We start from the raw sequence: 11787 nt of genomic DNA, 5'->3' as shown, positions 1-11787 counted from the left end.
TGCAAGGCAGAGTAAATCCCGCGTGTTGTGTGAGGAAGGAGGTGTGGGGACTGCAAGGCTGCGGTGCCCCCGGCTCAGTATGAAGTTCTCACCCGAAAGGAAACCCGAAAGGAAACGCTGGGTGCCGCTCAACGCTCAGATTCCGTCTGCGAAGCCCAGGCTCCCGAGCATGGGGTTGGGGAGGCCGGAATAAGAAACATGGGCTTCTCGGGCCTTGGTCAGGTGTCCGCATTCACCCCAGACAAGTGCAAGGAATCTCCTGCAGCCGCAGGAAATCTCCATTTCGGATGTTCACTTTTCCTGGGGTTGTATTATTTCTTTCGTATCTTTCGCACTTTCAAACTGACTGACGCCTAGATCTTCCACGGATATTCTAAGCTAATAGCTAAATGTATCAAGTGATGATCTTTTTTTAAGTCTAAAACCCCGATGGCGCAATGGAGAAGTGTGGGACTTCAAAAGATTGAAGGTTAGGGTTCCGCCGGGTCGGCAAAGCTTAATCTTTCCAATCTTAAATGGCTTTTGTCCTAGGTTTCAAGAACTAAAACTTCCGATTCCTCAAAAATCATGTAAAAGGAAACGATGTGATACGAGTTCTGCAGTCACACAGCCTCCCACATTGCAGTGAGCTATATTCTGGCTTTTGAGGCCTCTCCTAGTTCCAACACGCGTTTAGAGACCCTCTGTAAAGAAGTAGCCAGAGAAAGGACTTTTTATGCAATTTGAACACCAAAAGAATTACTCTTTAAAACTCTTTCCTCCTTCGGGCAAATGGAGTTCCCTAAGGTGGCTCATCTCCCTGACTTTCCTAGATTCTATCTTAAGGTTTATGGGCAGTTCTCTCACGCTGATGAAGCCTTGCTGGTGGGGATGCTGCACTCCTGCCTAGAAAAAAAACAATGCATTTCCAGCAGGTAAAGCCTAAGCCTGGTAAAGCCTGTCGCCCTCAGCCTATCTCCCCACTGTCAATTGCATTCTCTGGCAGAGTGAAGTCCCAGAGTCAAGAACTGCATTTTACTTTACCCTGCCTTTGAATGAGACATTGTGTGTGAGTGAGCCTAGCAGTGATTCAGGACCAAAGGAAGCACTTACTAAAAAAACTTTTTTTCACTTCTATAACTTTAAACAATGTGTAGAATAAAAAGTAAATTTCCATCGATCTTAGATTCTAAATACCCTATAACCTCCTTTGAGACAACCAGAATTTTCAGTTTCGTGTGTATCCTCCCCAAAATATGCTATGCATAATCAAGTATATTTTTGTTTTTTTAGTTTTTTATATTTTTGGTTTTTTATTTTTTCATAATCAAGTATATATTTAATATCTCCACCTAATTAATGGCAATACACACTGAAATATTTGTCACGAGTGTCTTGTAAATTAATTTCAAAATAGATCATATTCCAGATTAGGTCTTATTCATTAATTTCCTGACACTGTCTTGGGAAAAATAATAATCAATACAACAATGTCTATTTTATTTTACAGTGTATATACACACAATCATACATTATCTTATTAATTAAGAGATACAACAAAATTCAATGTGTTCATGACATCATCTTTTGCTTTCAGGTAAAATGACAAGACAGGCACCAGAATTGTCCTTGTACATTAAAACATCTAAATTGCTTTATAAAATATGCAAAACTTCTAACAAGAGTCAAAATGCTGACAAGAAATTAACAAGCTGAAAGCTAAGGTAGAAACCGAGGGAATTAATGAAGAAATGAAAGCGTTTATGTCTGCATTCTTGCAGACCATTTAGTTAGCTGTAAGCACACCTTAAATAAGGCCATGAATAAACTTTATTTCCCTCAAGGAATTCACTGGAAGCTGTGGAGAAACTTATGTGTAAGGGCATGGAGCTGCTTTTTGCGAGAGAGTTTATAGACCTTCTCTACCAGAAGGATAAATCATGTAGTTCCTTACAACTTAAATGGACATGTTTAGAATTTCGCGATTAAGACTTCTAAGTAGTATCCAGGGCTGGGGAAGGGAAAAAAAAAAAAAAAGAAACACCACCATCTGCCGAAACCCGGGATCGAACCAGGGACCTTTAGATCTTCAGTCTAACGCTCTCCCAACTGAGCTATTTCGGCGATGCTATGCTGCCTTTTTCTTAAATAACATTTTTGTAAGAACTGCTTATTTCCTTTTTGTTCCATTTCAGGAAAAAAAGTTTTCGTTTTGATTTTTTAAAAGTATAACATTTTGGTTACTTAAAAAGTAATTGTGTGGCAGACCACAGTGGCTCAGCAGGCAGAGTTCTCACCTGCCATGCCGAAGACCCAGGTTCGATTCCATGTGCCTGCCCATGCAAAAAGAAAAAGTAATTGTCAGATGAGTAAAAATACGGATTAAAAGTAAACAGATAGTAGGGGGAACAAAGGCTTAAATAAGAGGAGTAGATTGAAATACTAGTGGTCAATGAAAGGGAGCGGTAAGGGGTATGGCACGTATGTGTTTTTCTCCTTTCTTTCTTTTGTTGGAGTGATGCAAATGTTCAGAAAAACGATGGTGGTAATAAATATACAACTGTGTGATGATATTGTGAACCACTGATTGTAACCATGTCAAGAATGTTTGTATGTCTGTTTGTTGTTTATAATAAAAATATTAAAACAAAAACAAAACAACAAGAAAAGTAATTGTCAGCTAAGCTACTGCAAATTGCCATGGTATGCCAAGCCCCAGTACGCCTGAAAATCCTAAAGAATACCCAGGGCCCTATCTGAGGCGCTATAAAAGTTTCACTCACTAAGTTTATTTTTCAGAAACTTTAAACAACCAGATTGTTCCTAGGCCAGATGAGCCCTGAAATACAGAAGCACCAGTCTCTCCAAGAGCAACTAGTTGCATAATGTCTACACCCCTGTTCAACATGAAGAAGTTAAAATGGTCATTGCCCAAATATCCCTGAAAATTGGAAGGAGAATCAAATGAGAGGAAGGAGTTGTAACAGAGAAGTTAGGATTTAACAAATGATTGTGACTACTGAATTATTATATTGATATTTCTTCTTAGTCTCCAGTGTATTAGGATGGCTAGAAGTAAATACCTAAAATTGTGGAACTGTAACTCAAACCATACTTTGAAATTTGCTCTGTAACTACTTCTTAAATAGTATTGTGAAATGTATCACTTTTCTGCATGTCTGTTATATTTCACAATAGAATTTTTTTTTAATTGTGCAGACCAGGCAAAGATTTTTTTTAAATCCAACAATGTGGGAGTGGGTCCAAAGTTTCCAGAATATGATAGCTAGAACGAAAAGAAAAAAAAAGAAAACAAACAGAGCAATAAAGGAAAATTTATAAGTGGTTCCAAAGGCTACGAATTGGGTAGCTGTAGGTATGCAGTGAATGAACACTTTCTTCCAGAATGAGACACTTTCTAAAATTCAATATACCACCATCATTATAATTTGACGTCCAATCTTTTATTCTTTCAGTTGTTTTTATTTCTCTTTCCCTCTATTCTATTGAAGTATCACTTACACAAATTTCACAAATCTTAAGTTACAGCTTGATGAATTTTACAAGTTTTTACTTCCATATAAACAACCACTATCAGCTCCTTCAATACCCCTCTCATTAAAAAAAAAAATTATTGAGAAATCTTCACACATATACAGTCCATACATGGTATACAATCAATGGCTCACAATATCATCACACAGTAGTATATTCTATGATCCTCTTTAGAACATTCGTATCACTCCAGAAAAAGAAACAAAAAGAAAAAAAAGAAAAAACTCATATATCCCATTCTCCCACCTCTCCCTCTCAGTGACCACCAGTATTTCAATCTACCCAATTTTTTACCCTTTATATCCTCTGTTATTTGTTCAGCTTTTTTCATCCTTATTTTATTTATTTATTTATTTGCTCCTCTGTCCATACTTTGGATATAGGGAGCATCAGCCACTAGGTTTCCACAATCACACTTTTATGTTGTAAAAGCTATACAATGATCAATATCCTTAAGAATCAAGATGACTCAACAGTTTCAGGTACTTCCACCTAGCCACTCCAATATACCATAAACTTAAAAGGGATATCTGTATAATGCATAAGAATAACCTCCAGGATAACTTCTTGACTCTGTTTGAAATCTTTCAGTCACTGAAACTTTATTTTGTCTCATTTCTCTCTTGACCCCTTTTGGTCAAGAAAGCTTTCTCAGTCCCATGATGCAAGTTCTGACTCATCTCAGGAGTGCTGTCCCACATTGCCAGGGAGATTTATACCCCTGGAAGTCATATCCCACATTGGGTGGGGAGCAGTGAGTTCACCTGCCAAGAGTTGGATCAGAGAGAGAGGCCTCATCTGAGCAACCAAAAGAGGTTCTCTGGGGGTGACTCTTAGGCATAGTTATAAGTAGACTTAGCTTCTCCTTTGCAGGAATAAGTTTCATAGGGGTAAAACTTATTCAATCAAAAAAAGATTGCTTTGGCTATTCCATCTTTTTTTTTAACATTATTATTCCAATATAAAATTTAAAATCAATCAGTCAATTTCCATTACCAATGCCCCTCCCCCCCCAAAAGAAACCTACTAGTATTTTTATTGTGACTATATGGAAGCCATAGACCAGATTAAAGAGAAAAGATTGAGGGGTCGAAGGATCGAGCCCAATATCGAGGGCTCAGTCTATTTAATTGGTTGTCCCCACTGCTTGCAAGAATATCAGGAATTCTCCTAATGGAGAAGTTGAATATTTCCTCCTTTCTTCCCAGTCCCCTATGGGGATTTTGCAAATACTTTCTTGTTTTCTGCCCAAATTACTCTAATGCTGCCTATCATTTGATACACTCCCAAAGTAACCATTGTTCTGAACTCTTTCATAATAGATGCTGCCATTTCTAAACTTCATCTTTTCATTGAATAAAATATAATTTGCATTCTTTTGTGTGTCTAGCTTATTTCATTCAATATTGTTTTTAAGATTCATCTATGTTTTTACTTGTAAAATTTTTTGTTCCTTTTCATCAATATCTGTTGTATGCATAGACTGCAACTTATTTCTCCATTCTAAAGTTGATGGGCATTTGGATTTCTCCCAACTTGGGGTTATTATAAAAAGCACTCACCTGAATCTTCTGCTACATGGCTTTAGGTGGACTTTAGTACTCATTTATCAAATAGATAAGGGGAAATGGATAAAAAAGATAGAGATATATAGAGAATAGCTAAGTTATATATATACCTTATATGTATATATGTGTGTATACATATATGTTTAACTTTATGAGATGCTTTAAACACCTTTCTAAAAATGAACATACCTATTTACACTACTAACAGCATGTATGAGGGTTCCGGTTGCTTCATAGCTTAGCCTACATTTGATATTATCCATCATTTTCATTTTAGCCATTCTGGCCAAGATAGTTTGCAAACATTTTCTCCTATTTTAGTTTTTTGTGATTTTAACTTGCACTTTTTGATGACTAATGATATTTTACACTTTTGTATGTATTTGCACTTTGAAAAATTGGGTTGTCAGTCTTTTTAAAATAGATTTGTAGTTGTTTATTATATATTGTTAATACAAGTGCTTTGGTCAAATGTACATACTGCCAATTTTCTTCTCCCAGCTTGCAGTATGCCTTTAATTCTCTTAATTTTGCATTTTGAGTTCATAATTTTAATGAAGTTCAATGTATTGATTTTTATGGTTAATGCTTGTTGCATCCTATTTTAAAAATGTTTGCCTAAATTGAAATCACGAAGCTGTTTTTCTATGTGATTTTTTTTCCCTAGAAGCTTTATTGCTTTCACACTTAAGTCTATATCTTATCTTGAATTTATGTATGCTGAGAGGTAAGGATCTAATTCATTTTTCCCATATGATTTTAATTGACCAAACAATATTTAGTGAAAATTCAATCATTTCTTCCGCTAAACTGCAATATTTCTTATGTCATAAAAGAAGGAAATGTATATCTATGGAATTTTTTTTTCCTTTAGGCTCTCTATTCTGTCTCAATGGTCTACATTTTTATCTTTTCAGCAATACCACATTGCTTTAATATCTATAACTTTAAAATAAGTAGTACCTGATAATATAGGGCTTCTACTTTTGTTTTCCTTCCTCAAGATTGCCTTGGCTATTCTGTTTTTTAAAACATTATTATTCCAATATAAAATTTAAAATCAATTGGTCAATTTCCATTACCAACACCCGTCCCCCCCAAAAAAAAGCCTACAAGTATTTTTATTGTGACTATATGGAATCTGTAGATCAGATTGAAGAGAACTGATATTTTACCAAGATTCAATCTGGTTGGAATAATAGTACATTCTTCCATTTACCTAAGTCTTCTTTAATTTTCTCAGCAAGATTTGATAGTTTTCAGTTTCAAAACCATCACCTATATGTAAAATCATTTGTCCTATGAAGGCTTACATGATCACTCCAAAATTAAGCAACTACAGGATATTAGGGAGAACTCCCCAAAGAAATCACCATTCCTCCTTTTATATGCATTATGAGGGTCATTTACCCACTATGGGAATTATATGATTAGAAAAAATTGTTCAAAAGTATCTCCTTATTACTTATAGAAGTAATGAATGACACCACTTCTGCCCTAGAAGTATAGCAAATAAGCTTAAACTCACTGGCTAGAGTCACTATGGATAATCTTATAGTTCTCACCTTCTTCCTAGCTAGAGAGCTAGAGAGGGATGTGTCTGCACCTTTGTCAACCATTCCTACTGCTCTTGGCTAAACAGCACAGGCCAAGGAGAATAGTCAATTACCAAACTCAAGTAAAAGGCTACTTGGCTGTCTAAGAGTTGATCTGAATGGTCTACAGGACATTTTCCCATGCCAGGATTTAGAAATAGGGGATCCTGCTTTTAAGGTATGTTACAAAATTACTTATTTGCTCCTCCTTGTAACCTTATGCTTTGCAGTTGTGCGATACATCCTGTCTGTATTAGTTTCCTAGTTACTAAAACAAATATCATATAATGGGATGTCTTAACAACAACAATGTATTGACTCACAGTTTTGAGGCAAAAAGTTCAACATTGAAGCATCAACAAGGCGATTCGTTCTCTCTGAAGACTGCGGCATTCTGGCACTGGCTTTTCTATCACATGGCAATGCACATGGTGGCGTCTTCTCGTTTCTCTTCTGGGTTCCATTGACTTCCAGCTTCTTGTTCTTCCTTTGGCCTTCTCTATGTCTGGATTTCAATCTGCTGATAGGGAACTCCAGTAATCCAGATTAAAGATCACACTGATTTAGCTGACCACAATTTAACTAAAAATATCTTCTTCAAAATGTCATATTTAGGGCGGACCAGGGTGGCTCAGCAGGCAGAGATCTCGCCTACAATGCTGGAAACATGGGTTCAATTCCCAGTGCCTGCCCATGCCAATAAATAAATAAATAAAGTAAATAAATGGTTGTATTTACAATGGGTTCACACACACAGGAACAAATAAAAGGTTTTTCTGGGATACATAAGTCAATGCTGAATACTGTTCAGGGTCATAAATGCTTGTACATAGCTATTGTTTCAACAAATAATTCAACAATATGTCATGATCCAGACAACCAACAACATTACATGTGGAGATATATCTGGACTGAAAATGGTGATGATTTGGATATTCTCAGCTCTTCATTTCCAGACATGGTTGTTTGCGTACAGCCTGTGCTTGTGTTGAACAAGAGGAGGGACTGACAAGGCCAACCAGAACTTTCTCTTTCTTTCCTGAATCTGCTGACAAGGCCAGACATGGGGGCAGACAAGGGCCTTTCATCCCTAGCCAACTTCAGTTCTTTGTCTTACAAGTTTTTAGCTAAGATGAGAACCATTTGTCCCCTTGAAACTAGCTAGACACAGAGCTAATCATTCTGTGTTCATTTGACTGAGATCTCTTTTGATTGCAAAACAATCCCAAATGTAAATCACCCCATCGGTACCTTGTCAACTCTTCTCCATAAAAATCTAAAGCAAGACACTCTGATTTTTGAATCTGATGTGCTCACCCTATTGCAAAACTCTGAATAAAATCTAACTCCTTACTTAGTCAGCTTTTGTTCTTGACATTATTGAGCTTGTGTTTGAACGTTTTCAATGATAGCTAATATTCTAATTATCAGGGCTGTCTAACTGTACTTGAATAATTCTGAAACTTTTCCCTTTTTAACCTGAGATCTGTCTTCCTCACATATAAGTAATTGGTGTTAGTTTTTACCATAGTAGACACACAGAACATTTTAATCTTTCTTATTGTATATATTTTTAATTACAATTTTTGTTTTGTTGTGTAGGGTATGCACTATAAAAATACAGTTGTTTTTTTCTTTTCTTTTTCTATTAATTTTTAAATTTTTAAAAAATAAATAACAAACACATTCTTAACATATAATCATTCCATTTTACATATACAATCATTAATTCACAGCATCATCACATAGTTGCATATTCATCACCATGATCATTTCCCAGAACATTTGCATCAATTCAGAAAAAGAAATAAAAAGACACAGAAAAAAATTCATAAATACCATAACCCCCACCCCTCCCTGCCACCGATCACTAGCATTTCAATCCACTAAATCCACTTCAACATTTGTTCCCCCTATTATTTATTTTTATGCCGTATGTTTTACTTGTCTGTTGATAAGGTAGATAAAAAGAGCATCAGACACAAGTTTCCCACAATCACACAGTCACATTGTGAAAGCTATATCATCAGACAATCATCCTCAAGAAACATGGCTACTGGAACACAGCTCCACATTTTCAGGCAGTTTCCTCCAGCCTCTCCACTATATTTTGACTGACAAGGTGATATCTATCCAATGTGCAAGAATAACCTCCAGGATAACCTCTCGGCTCTGCTTGGAATCTCTCAGCCACTGTTACCTTACTTTGCCTCATTTCGCTCCTACCCCTCGGTCAAGAAGGCCCTCTCAATCCCTTGATCCTGAGTCCCAGCTCAGTCCAGGATACCTGTCCCAAGTTGCCAGGAAGGTCCACACCCCTGGGAGTCATGTCCCACGTAGATAGGCGGAGGGCGGTGAGTTTGCCCATTGCGTTGGCCGGAGAAAGAGACCACATCTGTAAAAATACAGCTGTTTTTAAAAGTTACCATGTATCTCCTACAAATGAGAATGACCACATAAAAATTTTGTTCAACTTAATTACTGAGGAGTCAATAAGATAGTAGAGCTAGTTCGAAAGAGAATTTGAGGAATGGAGATTTATTTGGTCAATCAATTAAAGGAATGATAAAATATATTTGATGTTAATGTCCCATAAGAAAATAAAACTTTCCTTTATGGTTATAATTCTTACCAGATAGAAATGGTCATTATTTCTACCAGATAGAGATCTATAAGTTAACATGTAATTTTACAATGTTTGTGTCCTAATCAAATAGTGAATTGCAAAGTCAAACAAAAGTACATTCTCCTTAAATAGCCCTTGCATAAGTATGTTTTACAATGGAATTAAAAGGGCATGCAGTTGTTCCTTCATTTACATACGAGTTCAATAATTTTCTTAACAATGTTTTCATTTCTTTTAAATGTTCTTATTATGTTTCTTATCATTTTGTCCATTCTGGTCGCCGTACTCTTTCATCAATGACCTTGTTAAAAGGTAGTTTCTAAAATTGAAATCAGTACCTAAATGTGGTATGGCTAGTTTTCTTGTTCTAGTAAGGTTTCTTTAGTTATTTTTACCTCATTTAATATGGTTATTATGGTCATTTAATTTATAAAATGTGGTTTTATCTTTAGACACCAAACATATGCTCACTAAACACATTCTTAAGCATTGGATACATTTTTAAACAATTTACTCTCTCCACGCTCATCCTCTTATGTCTGTATCTGATCCCAGTATTTTAATATAGCTTTCTAATCTGTGTCCTGATTTACTTATTATTTTGCAGCAGAATGTCCAATAGAAATCATAATTGCAAATATCCAACTGTGCAAAAGGAGAATACCTAAGCACAAATAGGAGACAATTTCTTTTTAAATAAATACTTAGACACAACAGAGAGTTGTACAAGCATTTGGACTTGAGGGAGTCTAGTCTGGAGCTGAGCCACCTCAACCATGGACCTACGATAATGGTCGTGATTCCCTTCTCCCCCAGTAATCCATAAATGGAATCGATGGTGCCAATGGTCCAAAATGATCCCAATGATCCCCTTTTCTAGAGCTTTCCCTAGCCCTCTACAGATTTGATCTGCCTGAGTAAAAACGATAGGAATTTCTTGAAAGTCAATGGTCTATAATTGTTAAGTAAGGATTCTATATGATTCTCTTGGTTCCCATTTCTAGTAAAACAGACACAAGTAGATGACTTCCTTCAATTCATCATACAGGACTGGCACAAAGGCCCCACCCAGCCTCTGAGACACTGGACCATGCATCCTTGAAGAGGGCTTTGCCACCTTCATCCTTGAAAATCTTCCTCCAAGCAATGGACAGTCCTACTCTACAAAATGTCAACTCCTTTGTGCCCAGACTGCATCCTCATCCACCGCCTCACGGTGGCGAAGGGGTGGGAGACCACACCAGCCATGGCTGTCACGGTTCTGGCTATCATCCAACTCGTCACCACGTGTGTTCTTGGGGTCGGAAAGCACACCTTTGGCATACCATACACGCCAAAATAGGCTGTCCTGTAGATGATGATGCCTTGCCAGAGACAATGAAACCCTGGCACAGGTCTCGGATGCTGTTAGACTTTGTGATCTTCACCAGTCTCCCAGGCCTTTGAAATCTCTTTCTGTGCCAGATTTCCCAACACCAGCGGCCACACAGGTTTTAGCGAAATCCACCGGTAGGCAAAGCAGAGAGAAGTTACCCACTGCAGGCCAGCGCGCCAGCAAAATACCTCCAGAACTGTGTGTGCTTGTGTTCACTGCCCAGAAACACCTGCTTATACTTATCCTAAAGGCAAAGTTGAGGGATTGGGTGGGGAAGTAGAGGATGACGCTGGCCAACTCACCACCAGGAGAGGATGCCCTGCTCCCTGGGAAGGCGGACTCTACAGTCCACGATGGCTTTGTACTGCTTGTTGGCGGCGATTCATTTACTGGTAGGGTGTACTTGCAGCTGCAGCTTGACCAGCTCGATGGGGACCATGGCCATCTTGGAGATGACCACGGCAACACAGCCCGCAGGTAAGTCCTTGGCGAAGGAGCTGACCTGCTGGGTCCCAGTGGCGGCGAGGGAGACACAGCCGGTGCAGGGCCAGGTGTAAGCATCAGACAGTGGCGCCGCTAGTTCAGTGCAGCCGCTGCCAGCACGGGCCAGCACCGAAAAACGCTTAATACAACTTTTAACGACACCCTTTCCACATAATTCATTAATGCACAGTAATTGTAATTAGAGACTCTCCATAGAAAACAAACAGACAAAAGCATGTCTACTGGATTACTACTCTCGAGGAATTCATGAGATATAAGGATGATATAGAGCTATAAAAATACTTACAAAATAGCACAAGTACTGAAATTGGATGAAGACATGAATGCTTTGAGAGCAGAGAGGAGGGGGAGACTTGCAAAATGTTTGAAGCAACTTTGGTCCCTGGGGCTTTGGATCACCTCTCCATACATGTAGGCATTTTTTTTTTGCTTACTAAAGCTGATGAAATGCAGTAGACCAGAAATGGGTAGGCTTTTATAGTGGGGACTTATAACTTAAAAGTTTACGGTTATTAGGTCACGAAAAATGTCCAAAGTAAGGCATCAACAGAATGGTACCTTCTCTGAAAACCAGTTGAGGGTGAG

At 37.7% G+C, this 11787-nt stretch overlaps 1 non-coding gene across 1 annotated transcript; it reads right to left on the bottom strand.

The window, feature by feature from the left end:
- Nucleotides 1-2030: 2030 nt before the first annotated feature.
- Nucleotides 2031-2103, bottom strand: TRNAF-GAA (transfer RNA phenylalanine (anticodon GAA)). The gene has a single exon. It is a non-coding gene; the product is annotated as a tRNA-Phe (tRNA).
- Between the last annotated feature and the right edge of the window lie 9684 nt (nt 2104-11787).

The sequence above is a fragment of the Tamandua tetradactyla genome, chromosome 25 (genome assembly GCF_023851605.1).
Source record: "Tamandua tetradactyla isolate mTamTet1 chromosome 25, mTamTet1.pri, whole genome shotgun sequence".
Classification (NCBI taxonomy): domain Eukaryota; kingdom Metazoa; phylum Chordata; class Mammalia; order Pilosa; family Myrmecophagidae; genus Tamandua; species Tamandua tetradactyla.
This window is presented reverse-complemented; position numbering and strand designations above follow the sequence as displayed.